The sequence below is a fragment of the Rhamphochromis longiceps genome, linkage group LG5 (genome assembly GCF_057381845.1).
Source record: "Rhamphochromis longiceps isolate RC_006_pf linkage group LG5, R_longiceps_female_GT1.1, whole genome shotgun sequence".
Classification (NCBI taxonomy): Eukaryota; Metazoa; Chordata; class Actinopteri; order Cichliformes; family Cichlidae; genus Rhamphochromis; species Rhamphochromis longiceps.
Window position 1 is genome coordinate 17,752,306 of NC_140561.1, and position 17,036 is coordinate 17,769,341.

The following is a 17,036-nucleotide window of genomic DNA, read 5'->3' on the forward strand; positions in this document are numbered from 1 at the left end:
GAATCTTTTCCTGCCCCTCGGTCCAACTCACCGCCAGTTGGTTCTCAGCTCAGCTCCTTTGCGAAACCCGGTGTCTAAGACATGCCAATCTCACCAAATCCGCCCTGGGTTTCTCGACACGCTACACTTTCACTTTTTTTCTGTCTTACTTTGGGTGGGACAACATTTAAGAGAGCAAAGTTCATCACAGTTCACTGTTAAATCCAAAGCTTAAAAGTTCACTTCACATTGATCCAGTGTCTCAGAATGGCAGCTGTAGTGCAGTTTGGCCAGCTGTAGACCTGACTGGTCATTAGAATGCAATTTTTGAGCACTTTCCATTGCAAAACGTGCCGAAATATCTCAGCTGGGAGAGCGTTAGACTGAAGATCTAAAGGACCCTAGTTCGATCCTGGGTTTCGGCAAAGCTATTTTGGTCACCATCTAGGGCTTGGTAGGTTTGTTGGTAGGACTTCATTATACGGCCTACAACTACGTGGATCATTGCCATCAAATGAGAAAACAAACACAGATGGTGCAGCTTGCAAACGTCCATCAAGTGGAGGTGGAATTTGAAGAAGGTCCTCCTTCAGAAGCTCCCAGGCCTCACCCGTTATACCATTGACTTACCTAGGGCTTTGTAGGTTGGGTGATCACACGTCATAATACAGCCTAGCGATGTTTCCCCTAGAATCAAATCCTTCCCTTGGCTCTTGTCTGAAATGACCATTTAATAATATCTAACTGCAAATCCTCACCAGTACCTACAGTAAAATGAGAGGATAAGAGATCATGTTTTTACAGAAAAGAAAGACAATATGTGTCCCAGAGGACAAACACATGACTCTTGTTACCTGGGTAGCTCAGATGGAAGAGCATCAGACTTTTAATCTGAGGGTCCAGGGTTCAAGTCCCTGTCCAGGTGTCTCCTTTGAATCCTTGCCCTTCCATGGCTTTACCTAACAAGCTCAGTTGTTCTTGATAGTTCTGTGACCTCATTGTCATCTTTAGCAAAGTCCATAGACTGCAGGTGGGATGACGATATGGGATTTGTGGATATCAGGGACAGAGGCCTCTTTCAGATAATCCCACCGTACAAGCTCTGTAAAGAATCTTTTCCTGCCCCTCGGTCCAACTCACCGCCAGTTGGTTCTCAGCTCAGCTCCTTTGCGAAACCCGGTGTCTAAGACATGCCAATCTCACCAAATCCGCCCTGGGTTTCTCGACACGCTACACTTTCACTTTTTTTCTGTCTTACTTTGGGTGGGACAACATTTAAGAGAGCAAAGTTCATCACAGTTCACTGTTAAATCCAAAGCTTAAAAGTTCACTTCACATTGACCCAGTGTCTCAGAATGGCAGCTGTAGTGCAGTTTGGCCAGCTGTAGACCTGACTGGTGATTAGAATGCAATTTTTGAGCACTTTCCATTGCAAAACGTGCCGAAATAGCTCAGCTGGGAGAGCGTTAGACTGAAGATCTAAAGGACCCTAGTTCGATCCTGGGTTTCGGCAAAGCTATTTTGGTCACCATCTAGGGCTTGGTAGGTTTGTTGGTAGGACTTCATTATACGGCCTACAACTACGTGGATCATTGCCATCAAATGAGAAAACAAACACAGATGGTGCAGCTTGCAAACGTCCATCAAGTGGAGGTGGAATTTGAAGAAGGTCCTCCTTCAGAAGCTCCCAGGCCTCACCCATTATACCATTGACTTACCTAGGGCTTGCTAGGTTGGGTGATCACACGTCATAATACAGCCTAGCGATGTTTCCCCTAGAATCAAATCCTTCCCTTGGCTCTTGTCTGAAATGACCATTTAATAATATCTAACTGCAAATCCTCACCAGTACCTACAGTAAAATGAGAGGATAAGAGATCACGTTTTTACAGAAAAGAAAGACAATATGTGTCCCAGAGGACAAACACGTGACTCTTGTTACCTGGGTAGCTCAGATGGAAGAGCATCAGACTTTTAATCTGAGGGTCCAGGGTTCAAGTCCCTGTCCAGGTGTCTCCTTTGGATCCTTGCCCTTCCATGGCTTTACCTAACAAGCTCAGTTGTTCTTGATAGTTCTGTGACCTCATTGTCATCTTTAGCAAAGTCCATAGACTGCAGGTGGGATGACGATATGGGATTTGTGGATATCAGGGACAGAGGCCTCTTTCAGATAATCCCACCGTACAAGCTCTGTAAAGAATCTTTTCCTGCCCCTCGGTCCAACTCACCGCCAGTTGGTTCTCAGCTCAGCTCCTTTGCGAAACCCGGTGTCTAAGACATGCCAATCTCACCAAATCCGCCCTGGGTTTCTCGACACGTTACACTTTCACTTTTTTTCTGTCTTACTTTGGGTGGGACAACATTTAAGAGAGCAAAGTTCATCACAGTTCACTGTTAAATCCAAAGCTTAAAAGTTCACTTCACATTGATCCAGTGTCTCAGAATGGCAGCTGTAGTGCAGTTTGGCCAGCTGTAGACCTGACTGGTCATTAGAATGCAATTTTTGAGCACTTTCCATTGCAAAACGTGCCGAAATAGCTCAGCTGGGAGAGCGTTAGACTGAAGATCTAAAGGACCCTAGTTTGATCCTGGGTTTCGGCAAAGCTATTTTGGTCACCATCTAGGGCTTGGTAGGTTTGTTGGTAGGACTTCATTATACGGCCTACAACTACGTGGATCATTGCCATCAAATGAGAAAACAAACACAGATGGTGCAGCTTGCAAACGTCCATCAAGTGGAGGTGGAATTTGAAGAAGGTCCTCCTTCAGAAGCTCCCAGGCCTCACCCATTATACCATTGACTTACCTAGGGCTTGGTAGGTTGGGTGATCACACGTCATAATACAGCCTAGCGATGTTTCCCCTAGAATCAAATCCTTCCCTTGGCTCTTGTCTGAAATGACCATTTAATAATATCTAACTGCAAATCCTCACCAGTACCTACAGTAAAATGAGAGGATAAGAGACCACGTTTTTACAGAAAAGAAAGACAATATGTGTCCCAGAGGACAAACACGTGACTCTTGTTGCCTGGGTAACTCAGATGGAAGAGCATCAGACTTTTAATCTGAGGGTCCAGGGTTCAAGTCCCTGTCCAGGTGTCTCCTTTGGATCCTTGCCCTTCCATGGCTTTACCTAACAAGCTCAGTTGTTCTTGATAGTTCTGTGACCTCATTGTCATCTTTAGCAAAGTCCATAGACTGCAGGTGGGATGACGATATGGGATTTGTGGATATCAGGGACAGAGGCCTCTTTCAGATAATCCCACCGTACAAGCTCTGTAAAGAATCTTTTCCTGCCCCTCGGTCCAACTCACCGCCAGTTGGTTCTCAGCTCAGCTCCTTTGCGAAACCCGGTGTCTAAGACATGCCAATCTCACCAAATCCGCCCTGGGTTTCTCGACACGCTACACTTTCACTTTTTTTCTGTCTTACTTTGGGTGGGACAACATTTAAGAGAGCAAAGTTCATCACAGTTCACTGTTAAATCCAAAGCTTAAAAGTTCACTTCACATTGATCCAGTGTCTCAGAATGGCAGCTGTAGTGCAGTTTGGCCAGCTGTAGACCTGACTGGTGATTAGAATGCAATTTTTGAGCACTTTCCATTGCAAAACGTGCCGAAATAGCTCAGCTGGGAGAGCGTTAGACTGAAGATCTAAAGGACCCTAGTTCGATCCTGGGTTTCGGCAAAGCTATTTTGGTCACCATCTAGGGCTTGGTAGGTTTGTTGGTAGGACTTCATTATACGGCCTACAACTACGTGGATCATTGCCATCAAATGAGAAAACAAACACAGATGGTGCAGCTTGCAAACGTCCATCAAGTGGAGGTGGAATTTGAAGAAGGTCCTCCTTCAGAAGCTCCCAGGCCTCACCCGTTATACCATTGACTTACCTAGGGCTTTGTAGGTTGGGTGATCACACGTCATAATACAGCCTAGCGATGTTTCCCCTAGAATCAAATCCTTCCCTTGGCTCTTGTCTGAAATGACCATTTAATAATATCTAACTGCAAATCCTCACCAGTACCTACAGTAAAATGAGAGGATAAGAGATCACGTTTTTACAGAAAAGAAAGACAATATGTGTCCCAGAGGACAAACACGTGACTCTTGTTACCTGGGTAGCTCAGATGGAAGAGCATCAGACTTTTAATCTGATGGTCCAGGGTTCAAGTCCCTGTCCAGGTGTCTCCTTTGGATCCTTGCCCTTCCATGGCTTTACCTAACAAGCTCAGTTGTTCTTGATAGTTCTGTGACCTCATTGTCATCTTTAGCAAAGTCCATAGACTGCAGGTGGGATGACGATATGGGATTTGTGGATATCAGGGACAGAGGCCTCTTTCAGATAATCCCACCGTACAAGCTCTGTAAAGAATCTTTTCCTGCCCCTCGGTCCAACTCACCGCCAGTTGGTTCTCAGCTCAGCTCCTTTGCGAAACCCGGTGTCTAAGACATGCCAATCTCACCAAATCCGCCCTGGGTTTCTCGACACGTTACACTTTCACTTTTTTTCTGTCTTACTTTGGGTGGGACAACATTTAAGAGAGCAAAGTTCATCACAGTTCACTGTTAAATCCAAAGCTTAAAAGTTCACTTCACATTGATCCAGTGTCTCAGAATGGCAGCTGTAGTGCAGTTTGGCCAGCTGTAGACCTGACTGGTCATTAGAATGCAATTTTTGAGCACTTTCCATTGCAAAACGTGCCGAAATAGCTCAGCTGGGAGAGCGTTAGACTGAAGATCTAAAGGACCCTAGTTCGATCCTGGGTTTCGGCAAAGCTATTTTGGTCACCATCTAGGGCTTGGTAGGTTTGTTGGTAGGACTTCATTATACGGCCTACAACTACGTGGATCATTGCCATCAAATGAGAAAACAAACACAGATGGTGCAGCTTGCAAACGTCCATCAAGTGGAGGTGGAATTTGAAGAAGGTCCTCCTTCAGAAGCTCCCAGGCCTCACCCGTTATACCATTGACTTACCTAGGGCTTGGTAGGTTGGGTGATCACACGTCATAATACAGCCTAGCGATGTTTCCCCTAGAATCAAATCCTTCCCTTGGCTCTTGTCTGAAATGACCATTTAATAATATCTAACTGCAAATCCTCACCAGTACCTACAGTAAAATGAGAGGATAAGAGATCACGTTTTTACAGAAAAGAAAGACAATATGTGTCCCAGAGGACAAACATGTGACTCTTGTTACCTGGGTAGCTCAGATGGAAGAGCATCAGACTTTTAATCTGAGGGTCCAGGGTTCAAGTCCCTGTCCAGGTGTCTCCTTTGGATCCTTGCCCTTCCATGGCTTTACCTAACAAGCTCAGTTGTTCTTGATAGTTCTGTGACCTCATTGTCATCTTTAGCAAAGTCCATAGACTGCAGGTGGGATGACGATATGGGATTTGTGGATATCAGGGACAGAGGCCTCTTTCAGATAATCCCACCGTACAAGCTCTGTAAAGAATCTTTTCCTGCCCCTCGGTCCAACTCACCGCCAGTTGGTTCTCAGCTCAGCTCCTTTGCGAAACCCGGTGTCTAAGACATGCCAATCTCACCAAATCCGCCCTGGGTTTCTCGACACGTTACACTTTCACTTTTTTTCTGTCTTACTTTGGGTGGGACAACATTTAAGAGAGCAAAGTTCATCACAGTTCACTGTTAAATCCAAAGCTTAAAAGTTCACTTCACATTGATCCAGTGTCTCAGAATGGCAGCTGTAGTGCAGTTTGGCCAGCTGTAGACCTGACTGGTCATTAGAATGCAATTTTTGAGCACTTTCCATTGCAAAACGTGCCGAAATAGCTCAGCTGGGAGAGCGTTAGACTGAAGATCTAAAGGACCCTAGTTCGATCCTGGGTTTCGGCAAAGCTATTTTGGTCACCATCTAGGGCTTGGTAGGTTTGTTGGTAGGACTTCATTATACGGCCTACAACTACGTGGATCATTGCCATCAAATGAGAAAACAAACACAGATGGTGCAGCTTGCAAACGTCCATCAAGTGGAGGTGGAATTTGAAGAAGGTCCTCCTTCAGAAGCTCCCAGGCCTCACCCATTATACCATTGACTTACCTAGGGCTTGCTAGGTTGGGTGATCACACGTCATAATACAGCCTAGCGATGTTTCCCCTAGAATCAAATCCTTCCCTTGGCTCTTGTCTGAAATGACCATTTAATAATATCTAACTGCAAATCCTCACCAGTACCTACAGTAAAATGAGAGGATAAGAGATCACGTTTTTACAGAAAAGAAAGACAATATGTGTCCCAGAGGACAAACACGTGACTCTTGTTACCTGGGTAACTCAGATGGAAGAGCATCAGACTTTTAATCTGAGGGTCCAGGGTTCAAGTCCCTGTCCAGGTGTCTCCTTTGGATCCTTGCCCTTCCATGGCTTTACCTAACAAGCTCAGTTGTTCTTGATAGTTCTGTGACCTCATTGTCATCTTTAGCAAAGTCCATAGACTGCAGGTGGGATGACGATATGGGATTTGTGGATATCAGGGACAGAGGCCTCTTTCAGATAATCCCACCGTACAAGCTCTGTAAAGAATCTTTTCCTGCCCCTCGGTCCAACTCACCGCCAGTTGGTTCTCAGCTCAGCTCCTTTGCGAAACCCGGTGTCTAAGACATGCCAATCTCACCAAATCCGCCCTGGGTTTCTCGACACGCTACACTTTCACTTTTTTTCTGTCTTACTTTGGGTGGGACAACATTTAAGAGAGCAAAGTTCATCACAGTTCACTGTTAAATCCAAAGCTTAAAAGTTCACTTCACATTGATCCAGTGTCTCAGAATGGCAGCTGTAGTGCAGTTTGGCCAGCTGTAGACCTGACTGGTCATTAGAATGCAATTTTTGAGCACTTTCCATTGCAAAACGTGCCGAAATATCTCAGCTGGGAGAGCGTTAGACTGAAGATCTAAAGGACCCTAGTTCGATCCTGGGTTTCGGCAAAGCTATTTTGGTCACCATCTAGGGCTTGGTAGGTTTGTTGGTAGGACTTCATTATACGGCCTACAACTACGTGGATCATTGCCATCAAATGAGAAAACAAACACAGATGGTGCAGCTTGCAAACGTCCATCAAGTGGAGGTGGAATTTGAAGAAGATCCTCCTTCAGAAGCTCCCAGGCCTCACCCGTTATACCATTGACTTACCTAGGGCTTTGTAGGTTGGGTGATCACACGTCATAATACAGCCTAGCGATGTTTCCCCTAGAATCAAATCCTTCCCTTGGCTCTTGTCTGAAATGACCATTTAATAATATCTAACTGCAAATCCTCACCAGTACCTACAGTAAAATGAGAGGATAAGAGATCACGTTTTTACAGAAAAGAAAGACAATATGTGTCCCAGAGGACAAACACGTGACTCTTGTTACCTGGGTAGCTCAGATGGAAGAGCATCAGACTTTTAATCTGAGGGTCCAGGGTTCAAGTCCCTGTCCAAGTGTCTCCTTTGGATCCTTGCCCTTCCATGGCTTTACCTAACAAGCTCAGTTGTTCTTGATAGTTCTGTGACCTCATTGTCATCTTTAGCAAAGTCCATAGACTGCAGGTGGGATGACGATATGGGATTTGTGGATATCAGGGACAGAGGCCTCTTTCAGATAATCCCACCGTACAAGCTCTGTAAAGAATCTTTTCCTGCCCCTCGGTCCAACTCACCGCCAGTTGGTTCTCAGCTCAGCTCCTTTGCGAAACCCGGTGTCTAAGACATGCCAATCTCACCAAATCCGCCCTGGGTTTCTCGACACGCTACACTTTCACTTTTTTTCTGTCTTACTTTGGGTGGGACAACATTTAAGAGAGCAAAGTTCATCACAGTTCACTGTTAAATCCAAAGCTTAAAAGTTCACTTCACATTGATCCAGTGTCTCAGAATGGCAGCTGTAGTGCAGTTTGGCCAGCTGTAGACCTGACTGGTCATTAGAATGCAATTTTTGAGCACTTTCCATTGCAAAACGTGCCGAAATATCTCAGCTGGGAGAGCGTTAGACTGAAGATCTAAAGGACCCTAGTTCGATCCTGGGTTTCGGCAAAGCTATTTTGGTCACCATCTAGGGCTTGGTAGGTTTGTTGGTAGGACTTCATTATACGGCCTACAACTACGTGGATCATTGCCATCAAATGAGAAAACAAACACAGATGGTGCAGCTTGCAAACGTCCATCAAGTGGAGGTGGAATTTGAAGAAGGTCCTCCTTCAGAAGCTCCCAGGCCTCACCCGTTATACCATTGACTTACCTAGGGCTTTGTAGGTTGGGTGATCACACGTCATAATACAGCCTAGCGATGTTTCCCCTAGAATCAAATCCTTCCCTTGGCTCTTGTCTGAAATGACCATTTAATAATATCTAACTGCAAATCCTCACCAGTACCTACAGTAAAATGAGAGGATAAGAGATCACGTTTTTACAGAAAAGAAAGACAATATGTGTCCCAGAGGACAAACACGTGACTCTTGTTACCTGGGTAGCTCAGATGGAAGAGCATCAGACTTTTAATCTGAGGGTCCAGGGTTCAAGTCCCTGTCCAGGTGTCTCCTTTGGATCCTTGCCCTTCCATGGCTTTACCTAACAAGCTCAGTTGTTCTTGATAGTTCTGTGACCTCATTGTCATCTTTAGCAAAGTCCATAGACTGCAGGTGGGATGACGATATGGGATTTGTGGATATCAGGGACAGAGGCCTCTTTCAGATAATCCCACCGTACAAGCTCTGTAAAGAATCTTTTCCTGCCCCTCGGTCCAACTCACCGCCAGTTGGTTCTCAGCTCAGCTCCTTTGCGAAACCCGGTGTCTAAGACATGCCAATCTCACCAAATCCGCCCTGGGTTTCTCGACACGCTACACTTTCACTTTTTTTCTGTCTTACTTTGGGTGGGACAACATTTAAGAGAGCAAAGTTCATCACAGTTCACTGTTAAATCCAAAGCTTAAAAGTTCACTTCACATTGATCCAGTGTCTCAGAATGGCAGCTGTAGTGCAGTTTGGCCAGCTGTAGACCTGACTGGTCATTAGAATGCAATTTTTGAGCACTTTCCATTGCAAAACGTGCCGAAATAGCTCAGCTGGGAGAGCGTTAGACTGAAGATCTAAAGGACCCTAGTTCGATCCTGGGTTTCGGCAAAGCTATTTTGGTCACCATCTAGGGCTTGGTAGGTTTGTTGGTAGGACTTCATTATACGGCCTACAACTACGTGGATCATTGCCATCAAATGAGAAAACAAACACAGATGGTGCAGCTTGCAAACGTCCATCAAGTGGAGGTGGAATTTGAAGAAGGTCCTCCTTCAGAAGCTCCCAGGCCTCACCCATTATACCATTGACTTACCTAGGGCTTGGTAGGTTGGGTGATCACACGTCATAATACAGCCTAGCGATGTTTCCCCTAGAATCAAATCCTTCCCTTGGCTCTTGTCTGAAATGACCATTTAATAATATCTAACTGCAAATCCTCACCAGTACCTACAGTAAAATGAGAGGATAAGAGATCACGTTTTTACAGAAAAGAAAGACAATATGTGTCCCAGAGGACAAACATGTGACTCTTGTTACCTGGGTAGCTCAGATGGAAGAGCATCAGACTTTTAATCTGAGGGTCCAGGGTTCAAGTCCCTGTCCAGGTGTCTCCTTTGGATCCTTGCCCTTCCATGGCTTTACCTAACAAGCTCAGTTGTTCTTGATAGTTCTGTGACCTCATTGTCATCTTTAGCAAAGTCCATAGACTGCAGGTGGGATGACGATATGGGATTTGTGGATATCAGGGACAGAGGCCTCTTTCAGATAATCCCACCGTACAAGCTCTGTAAAGAATCTTTTCCTGCCCCTCGGTCCAACTCACCGCCAGTTGGTTCTCAGCTCAGCTCCTTTGCGAAACCCGGTGTCTAAGACATGCCAATCTCACCAAATCCGCCCTGGGTTTCTCGACACGTTACACTTTCACTTTTTTTCTGTCTTACTTTGGGTGGGACAACATTTAAGAGAGCAAAGTTCATCACAGTTCACTGTTAAATCCAAAGCTTAAAAGTTCACTTCACATTGATCCAGTGTCTCAGAATGGCAGCTGTAGTGCAGTTTGGCCAGCTGTAGACCTGACTGGTCATTAGAATGCAATTTTTGAGCACTTTCCATTGCAAAACGTGCCGAAATAGCTCAGCTGGGAGCGCGTTAGACTGAAGATCTAAAGGACCCTAGTTCGATCCTGGGTTTCGGCAAAGCTATTTTGGTCACCATCTAGGGCTTGGTAGGTTTGATGGTAGGACTTCATTATACGGCCTACAACTACGTGGATCATTGCCATCAAATGAGAAAACAAACACAGATGGTGCAGCTTGCAAACGTCCATCAAGTGGAGGTGGAATTTGAAGAAGGTCCTCCTTCAGAAGCTCCCAGGCCTCACCCATTATACCATTGACTTACCTAGGGCTTGGTAGGTTGGGTGATCACACGTCATAATACAGCCTAGCGATGTTTCCCCTAGAATCAAATCCTTCCCTTGGCTCTTGTCTGAAATGACCATTTAATAATATCTAACTGCAAATCCTCACCAGTACCTACAGTAAAATGAGAGGATAAGAGATCACGTTTTTACAGAAAAGAAAGACAATATGTGTCCCAGAGGACAAACACGTGACTCTTGTTACCTGGGTAACTCAGATGGAAGAGCATCAGACTTTTAATCTGAGGGTCCAGGGTTCAAGTCCCTGTTCAGTTGTCTCCTTTGGATCCTTGCCCTTCCATGGCTTTACCTAACAAGCTCAGTTGTTCTTGATAGTTCTGTGACCTCATTGTCATCTTTAGCAAAGTCCATAGACTGCAGGTGGGATGACGATATGGGATTTGTGGATATCAGGGACACAGGCCTCTTTCAGATAATCCCACCGTACAAGCTCTGTAAAGAATCTTTTCCTGCCCCTCGGTCCAACTCACCGCCAGTTGGTTCTCAGCTCAGCTCCTTTGCGAAACCCGGTGTCTAAGACATGCCAATCTCACCAAATCCGCCCTGGGTTTCTCGACACGTTACACTTTCACTTTTTTTCTGTCTTACTTTGGGTGGGACAACATTTAAGAGAGCAAAGTTCATCACAGTTCACTGTTAAATCCAAAGCTTAAAAGTTCACTTCACATTGATCCAGTGTCTCAGAATGGCAGCTGTAGTGCAGTTTGGCCAGCTGTAGACCTGACTGGTCATTAGAATGCAATTTTTGAGCACTTTCCATTGCAAAACGTGCCGAAATAGCTCAGCTGGGAGAGCGTTAGACTGAAGATCTAAAGGACCCTAGTTCGATCCTGGGTTTCGGCAAAGCTATTTTGGTCACCATCTAGGGCTTGGTAGGTTTGTTGGTAGGACTTCATTATACGGCCTACAACTACGTGGATCATTGCCATCAAATGAGAAAACAAACACAGATGGTGCAGCTTGCAAACGTCCATCAAGTGGAGGTGGAATTTGAAGAAGGTCCTCCTTCAGAAGCTCCCAGGCCTCACCCATTATACCATTGACTTACCTAGGGCTTGGTAGGTTGGGTGATCACACGTCATAATACAGCCTAGCGATGTTTCCCCTAGAATCAAATCCTTCCCTTGGCTTCTGTCTGAAATGACCATTTAATAATATCTAACTGCAAATCCTCACCAGTACCTACAGTAAAATGAGAGGATAAGAGACCACGTTTTTACAGAAAAGAAAGACAATATGTGTCCCAGAGGACAAACGCGTGACTCTTGTTGCCTAGGTAGCTCAGATGGAAGAGCATCAGACTTTTAATCTGAGGGTCCAGGGTTCAAGTCCCTGTCCAGGTGTCTCCTTTGGATCCTTGCCCTTCCATGGCTTTACCTAACAAGCTCAGTTGTTCTTGATAGTTCTGTGACCTCATTGTCATCTTTAGCAAAGTCCATAGACTGCAGGTGGGATGACGATATGGGATTTGTGGATATCAGGGACACAGGCCTATTTCAGATAATCCCACCGTACAAGCTCTGTAAAGAATCTTTTCCTGCCCCTCGGTCCAACTCACCGCCAGTTGGTTCTCAGCTCAGCTCCTTTGCGAAACCCGGTGTCTAAGACATGCCAATCTCACCAAATCCGCCCTGGGTTTCTCGACACGTTACACTTTCACTTTTTTTCTGTCTTACTTTGGGTGGGACAACATTTAAGAGAGCAAAGTTCATCACAGTTCACTGTTAAATCCAAAGCTTAAAAGTTCACTTCACATTGATCCAGTGTCTCAGAATTAGATAGAACTTTATTAATCCCTCGGGTGGGTTCCTCTGGGAAATTCGATTTCCAAAAAAGCACAGCACCGACAGAAGTTACAGAGTTATACACACACACATATATATAAATACAGAGACAATATAAATAAAATATACGAAGGGGATAAATAGAATAAATAGGAATAAAAATAAAAATACAAGTGAATTGCACATTTCAAGTATTGAGTCTATTGCACCGTTGACTATTTACAAAAGTATTGCACAAAAGGTATTGCACAGTGAGGTGAAGAGGCACTACAGCTTAGTTGTTCCCCCCTCCTTTGTCCTCCTGTTTCCCCTCCCTCTCCCCTCCAGAGAGGAGTTAAACAGTCTGATGGCGTGTGGGACAAAGGAGTTTTTAAGTCTGTTAGTTCTTGTCTTTGGGAGAAGCAACCTGTCACTGAACAGACTCTTCTGGTTGTTAATGGCCGTGTGCAGAGGATGCCTGGCATTGTCCATAATGTCCATCAGTTTCTTTAATGTCCTTTTCTCTGCCACTGTCACCAGAGTGTCCAGCTTCATGCCGACCACAGAGCTAGCCCTCCTGATCAGTTTCTCCAGCCTGGATGAGTCCTTCTTTGCTGTGCTGCTCCCCCAGCACACCACAGCATAGAAAAGTACTCCAGCAACCACCGACTGGTAAAACATCCTCAGGAGCTTCCTGCAGATGTTAAAAGACCTCAGCCTCCTGAGGAAGTACAGTCGGCTTTGGGCTTTTTTATACAGGTGCTCTGTGTTGCATGACCAGTCCAGTTTATTGTCCACCCACAGCCCGAGGTACTTGTACTTGTTGACCACCTCCACCTCCTCCCCCTCTATCTGAACCGGCAGTGGACCTGCTCTAGACCTCCCGAAGTCCACAACCAGTTCCTTAGTCTTTGAGGTGTTGAGTTGCAGGTGGTTTGTGTGACTCCATGCGACAAAGTTCCTCACCAGACTTCTGTACTCCTCTTCCTGATCATCCCAGATACACCCCATGATGGCTGTGTCGTCTGCAAACTTCTGAATGTGGCATAATTCAGAGTTGTAGCAGAAGTCAGAGGTGTACAGGGTGAAGAGAAGAGGGGACAGCACAGTTCCCTGTGGTGCTCCTGTGCTGCTGACCACTGTGTCAGACGTGATGTCCTTCAGCCTGACGTACTGTGGTCTGTCGGTGAGGTAGTCGGAGATCCAAGCCACCAGGCAGGGGTCCACCTCCATCCTGTTCAGTTTTTCTTGAAGCATACAGGGCCGGATGGTATTAAAGGCACTGGAAAAGTCAAGAAACAGGATCCTGACCGTGCCTTTTCCCCCATCCAGGTGTGAGTGGGCTCTGTGTAGGAGGTACAGGATGGCATCCTCCACTCCGACACCCGCCTTGTATGCAAACTGTAGTGGGTCCTGGGCATGTTGTACCTGTGGTCGGAGGAGGTTGAGGAAGAGCCGCTCTAGAGTCTTCATAAGATGTGACGTCAGTGCCACTGGTCGGAAGTCATTCAGCTCATTGGGCCGGTTCTTTTTGGGGACCGGGACGATGCAGGATGTCTTCCATAGGGCGGGCACTCTCCCCAGTCGCAGACTGAGGTTGAAGACTCGTTGTAGCGGCTCCCCAAGTTCAGCAGCACACGCCTTTAGCATCCTAGGACACACCTTGTCTTGGCCTGCTGCCTTTCTGGGGCGAAGCTTCCTCAGTTGTCTCCTGACCTGATCCACTGTGACACTGGGAGATGTTTGGGAAGAGGGGAGGGGGGGAGATGTCTTGCTGCTGAGAGAGGGATTGGAGGAGGGGGGTGTCATGGTGTCAGGAAGGGGGGGAAGCGAGGGAGGTAGGAGAGTGGGGATTGGACTCTGTAGTGAAGGTGAGGGTGGGGGGGTTGTGGGCTGGTCAAACCTGTTGAAGAAGTTGTTAAGTTCGTTTGCCTTCTCCACAGTCCCCCCCACTGTGCTTTTCTTGGTGTTGTGGCCTGTGATGGTTTTCACACCATTCCAGACCTCCCTCATATTGTTCCTCTCCAACTTCTGCTCCACCTTCCTCCTGTAGGTGTCCTTTGCTTCCCTCAGGCAGCGTTTCACCTCCCGCTGTGCTGCCTTCATCTCCTCCTTGACTTTGCTCCTGAAAGCCTTCTTCTTCATGTTGAGGACAGCTTTGACTTCCTGTGTTACCCACGGTTTGTTATTAGGATAACACCGTACCGTCTTAGCAGGGGCGACCGTGTCCACACAAAAGTTGAGGTAGTCTGTAAGACAGTGTGTCGCCCCCTCTATGTCCTCACCATGTGGGCTCAGGAGCACATCCCAGTCTGTGGTGTCATAACAGTCCCTCAGAGCATCCTCCTTTTCTGGGGTCCATCTCCGGATGGAGCGCGTTGTGACCGGCTGCCTTTGGACGAGGGGTGTGTATTGTGGCTGTAGGTAAACCAGGTTGTGGTCTGACTTCCCTAGTGGGGGGAGGGGGGTGGCTCTGTATGCATCTCTCACATTAGCATACAGTAGGTCAATTGTCCTGTTGCTCCTTGTGGGACAATTCACAAACTGGTGAAAAGCAACCAGAGTAGAGTCCAGTGTGGCATGGTTAAAGTCTCCAGATATAATAATGAAAGCCTCGGGGTTTTGTGTCTGAAGTCTTGCTGTGACTGTGTGTATTTTCTCACAGGCAGCTGTTGCGTCAGCCCTCGGAGGGATGTAAACACACACACAGATCACATGACTGAACTCCCGAGGTAGATCATATGGCCGCAAGCTAACAGCTAGCAGCTCCAGGTCCAGACGGCATACCGAAACTTTAACGGAGACGTGTCCAGGGTTACAGTATCTGTTGTTAACGTAGACAATGAGTCCCCCACCTCTGCTTTTTCCGCTGGCCTGCGTGTCCCTATCGGCTCTCACGGATGTGAAACCGCATAGGTCTACGTTAGCCTGCGGCGTTAGCTCGGTTAGCCACGTCTCCGTGAAGATAAACAAGCTGCACTCACGGTATAGTCTGTGGTTGTTCAGAGCGCACAGTTCATCAATCTTATTCTGTAACGAGTTCACGTTGCCCATGATCACTGTCGGGATTGATGGTTTGAATCGCCTCCGGTGATCCGCTCTCCTCGCTCCAGCTTTGCAGCCTCTGTAGCTCCTCTTTAGCTTGGCCGGGATGTTGTGTCGCATGCCGGTCTGTCCCTTTGTTTTTAGTGCCAGCAGCTCCGCTCTCGAATAGATGAAGGAACTGGTTCCAGAAGTTTTAAAAAGTGCATTATCCATCTTGTATCGCTATATCTAAGAGGTATAAGTAGAGGAAGGTGAAAAAAAAGTTTGAAAAGCCTAGTCTAAAAAGTTAAAGTTAACAAAAAGGTGCGGTGTTGCAGAGCTACTTGGAAAGGCTGCCGTCACTCCAGCGCCATCTTGAACAACATTGAATGGCAGCTGTAGTGCAGTTTGGCCAGCTGTAGACCTGACTGGTGATTAGAATGCAATTTTTGAGCACTTTCCATTGCAAAACGTGCCGAAATAGCTCAGCTGGGAGAGCGTTAGACTGAAGATCTAAAGGACCCTAGTTTGATCCTGGGTTTCGGCAAAGCTATTTTGGTCACCATCTAGGGCTTGGTAGGTTTGTTGGTAGGACTTCATTATACGGCCTACAACTACGTGGATCATTGCCATCAAATTAGAAAACAAACACAGATGGTGCAGCTTGCAAACATCCATCAAGTGGAGGTGGAATTTGAAGAAGGTCCTCCTTCAGAAGCTCCCAGGCCTCACCCATTATACCATTGACTTACCTAGGGCTTGGTAGGTTGGGTGATCACACGTCATAATACAGCCTAGCGATGTTTCCCCTAGAATCAAATCCTTCCCTTGACTCTTGCCTGAAATGACCATTTAATAATATCTAACTGCAAATCCTCACCAGTACCTACAGTAAAATGAGAGGATAAGAGATCACGTTTTTACAGAAAAGAAAGACAATATGTGTCCCAGAGGACAAACACGTGACTCTTGTTACCTGGGTAGCTCAGATGGAAGAGCATCAGACTTTTAATCTGAGGGTCCAGGGTTCAAGTCCCTGTCCAGGTGTCTCCTTTGGATCCTTGTCCTTCCATGGCTTTACCTAACAAGCTCAGTTGTTCTTGATAGTTCTGTGACCTCATTGTCATCTTTAGCCAAGTCCATAGACTGCAGGTGGGATGACGATATGGGATTTGTGGATATCAGGGACAGAGGCCTCTTTCAGATAATCCCACCGTACAAGCTCTGTAAAGAATCTTTTCCTGCCCCTCGGTCCAACTCACCGCCAGTTGGTTCTCAGCTCAGCTCCTTTGCGAAACCCGGTGATTACGTGTCATAATACAGCTTAGCGATCTTTCCCTTAGAATTAAATCTCTGCATTGGCTGTTGTCTGAAATGATGATTCAACAGAATCACGGCAGGTTCGAAAATATTTCCATGCATTTTAGCATAATCTTTATTAACTCACACTCGGTTGCTGTTCACAGTCACATGGCTGCAGCTTTCCAGCTCAGCCATACATATCACCAACAACAAGAACAGACACAGGCAATCACAGATCTCCTTGCTCAGTGTGTTTACGAGAAAGGTTTTTTCAGAGTGACACCTCAAATGTCGGGCGCTGTGTGTTGTACTTGAGATTTAACAGGAATCTCACTGTTCTTCTGGGATTCTGCCTGGTGATGATCTATCCGTGTTGTTTTCGGAGCCCTTTTTGGAAACATTTATGGATGATCAAGAAGATTTCCCAATCGGGACGGGAAAATGTGGGATTTTGGATCCTCCTCATTTTTGTCGTATTACAGTTTTTACCGAATGCCTAAACACTA

At 46.2% G+C, this 17,036-nt stretch overlaps 23 non-coding genes across 23 annotated transcripts; all 23 read left to right on the top strand.

Annotated features, from left to right (window-relative positions):
• The first annotated feature begins 331 nt into the window (after positions 1 to 331).
• On the top strand, positions 332 to 404 carry trnaf-gaa (transfer RNA phenylalanine (anticodon GAA)). Its single transcript has one exon. It is a non-coding gene; the product is annotated as a tRNA-Phe (tRNA).
• Positions 405 to 831: 427 nt separating this feature from the next.
• trnak-uuu (transfer RNA lysine (anticodon UUU)) lies at positions 832 to 904 on the top strand. Its single transcript has one exon. It is a non-coding gene; the product is annotated as a tRNA-Lys (tRNA).
• A 515-nt stretch (positions 905 to 1,419) lies between these two features.
• trnaf-gaa (transfer RNA phenylalanine (anticodon GAA)) lies at positions 1,420 to 1,492 on the top strand. The gene has a single exon. It is a non-coding gene; the product is annotated as a tRNA-Phe (tRNA).
• Positions 1,493 to 1,919: 427 nt separating this feature from the next.
• Positions 1,920 to 1,992, top strand: trnak-uuu (transfer RNA lysine (anticodon UUU)). The gene has a single exon. It is a non-coding gene; the product is annotated as a tRNA-Lys (tRNA).
• A 515-nt stretch (positions 1,993 to 2,507) lies between these two features.
• Positions 2,508 to 2,580, top strand: trnaf-gaa (transfer RNA phenylalanine (anticodon GAA)). The gene has a single exon. It is a non-coding gene; the product is annotated as a tRNA-Phe (tRNA).
• Positions 2,581 to 3,007: 427 nt separating this feature from the next.
• trnak-uuu (transfer RNA lysine (anticodon UUU)) lies at positions 3,008 to 3,080 on the top strand. Its single transcript has one exon. It is a non-coding gene; the product is annotated as a tRNA-Lys (tRNA).
• A 515-nt stretch (positions 3,081 to 3,595) lies between these two features.
• Positions 3,596 to 3,668, top strand: trnaf-gaa (transfer RNA phenylalanine (anticodon GAA)). The gene has a single exon. It is a non-coding gene; the product is annotated as a tRNA-Phe (tRNA).
• A 427-nt stretch (positions 3,669 to 4,095) lies between these two features.
• On the top strand, positions 4,096 to 4,168 carry trnak-uuu (transfer RNA lysine (anticodon UUU)). Its single transcript has one exon. It is a non-coding gene; the product is annotated as a tRNA-Lys (tRNA).
• A 515-nt stretch (positions 4,169 to 4,683) lies between these two features.
• On the top strand, positions 4,684 to 4,756 carry trnaf-gaa (transfer RNA phenylalanine (anticodon GAA)). The gene has a single exon. It is a non-coding gene; the product is annotated as a tRNA-Phe (tRNA).
• Positions 4,757 to 5,183: 427 nt separating this feature from the next.
• On the top strand, positions 5,184 to 5,256 carry trnak-uuu (transfer RNA lysine (anticodon UUU)). The gene has a single exon. It is a non-coding gene; the product is annotated as a tRNA-Lys (tRNA).
• A 515-nt stretch (positions 5,257 to 5,771) lies between these two features.
• Positions 5,772 to 5,844, top strand: trnaf-gaa (transfer RNA phenylalanine (anticodon GAA)). The gene has a single exon. It is a non-coding gene; the product is annotated as a tRNA-Phe (tRNA).
• A 427-nt stretch (positions 5,845 to 6,271) lies between these two features.
• trnak-uuu (transfer RNA lysine (anticodon UUU)) lies at positions 6,272 to 6,344 on the top strand. Its single transcript has one exon. It is a non-coding gene; the product is annotated as a tRNA-Lys (tRNA).
• A 515-nt stretch (positions 6,345 to 6,859) lies between these two features.
• On the top strand, positions 6,860 to 6,932 carry trnaf-gaa (transfer RNA phenylalanine (anticodon GAA)). The gene has a single exon. It is a non-coding gene; the product is annotated as a tRNA-Phe (tRNA).
• A 427-nt stretch (positions 6,933 to 7,359) lies between these two features.
• trnak-uuu (transfer RNA lysine (anticodon UUU)) lies at positions 7,360 to 7,432 on the top strand. Its single transcript has one exon. It is a non-coding gene; the product is annotated as a tRNA-Lys (tRNA).
• A 515-nt stretch (positions 7,433 to 7,947) lies between these two features.
• trnaf-gaa (transfer RNA phenylalanine (anticodon GAA)) lies at positions 7,948 to 8,020 on the top strand. Its single transcript has one exon. It is a non-coding gene; the product is annotated as a tRNA-Phe (tRNA).
• A 427-nt stretch (positions 8,021 to 8,447) lies between these two features.
• Positions 8,448 to 8,520, top strand: trnak-uuu (transfer RNA lysine (anticodon UUU)). Its single transcript has one exon. It is a non-coding gene; the product is annotated as a tRNA-Lys (tRNA).
• A 515-nt stretch (positions 8,521 to 9,035) lies between these two features.
• trnaf-gaa (transfer RNA phenylalanine (anticodon GAA)) lies at positions 9,036 to 9,108 on the top strand. Its single transcript has one exon. It is a non-coding gene; the product is annotated as a tRNA-Phe (tRNA).
• A 427-nt stretch (positions 9,109 to 9,535) lies between these two features.
• On the top strand, positions 9,536 to 9,608 carry trnak-uuu (transfer RNA lysine (anticodon UUU)). The gene has a single exon. It is a non-coding gene; the product is annotated as a tRNA-Lys (tRNA).
• A 515-nt stretch (positions 9,609 to 10,123) lies between these two features.
• trnaf-gaa (transfer RNA phenylalanine (anticodon GAA)) lies at positions 10,124 to 10,196 on the top strand. Its single transcript has one exon. It is a non-coding gene; the product is annotated as a tRNA-Phe (tRNA).
• A 1,015-nt stretch (positions 10,197 to 11,211) lies between these two features.
• Positions 11,212 to 11,284, top strand: trnaf-gaa (transfer RNA phenylalanine (anticodon GAA)). The gene has a single exon. It is a non-coding gene; the product is annotated as a tRNA-Phe (tRNA).
• A 427-nt stretch (positions 11,285 to 11,711) lies between these two features.
• On the top strand, positions 11,712 to 11,784 carry trnak-uuu (transfer RNA lysine (anticodon UUU)). The gene has a single exon. It is a non-coding gene; the product is annotated as a tRNA-Lys (tRNA).
• A 3,918-nt stretch (positions 11,785 to 15,702) lies between these two features.
• On the top strand, positions 15,703 to 15,775 carry trnaf-gaa (transfer RNA phenylalanine (anticodon GAA)). Its single transcript has one exon. It is a non-coding gene; the product is annotated as a tRNA-Phe (tRNA).
• A 427-nt stretch (positions 15,776 to 16,202) lies between these two features.
• Positions 16,203 to 16,275, top strand: trnak-uuu (transfer RNA lysine (anticodon UUU)). The gene has a single exon. It is a non-coding gene; the product is annotated as a tRNA-Lys (tRNA).
• The last annotated feature ends 761 nt before the right edge of the window (positions 16,276 to 17,036 follow it).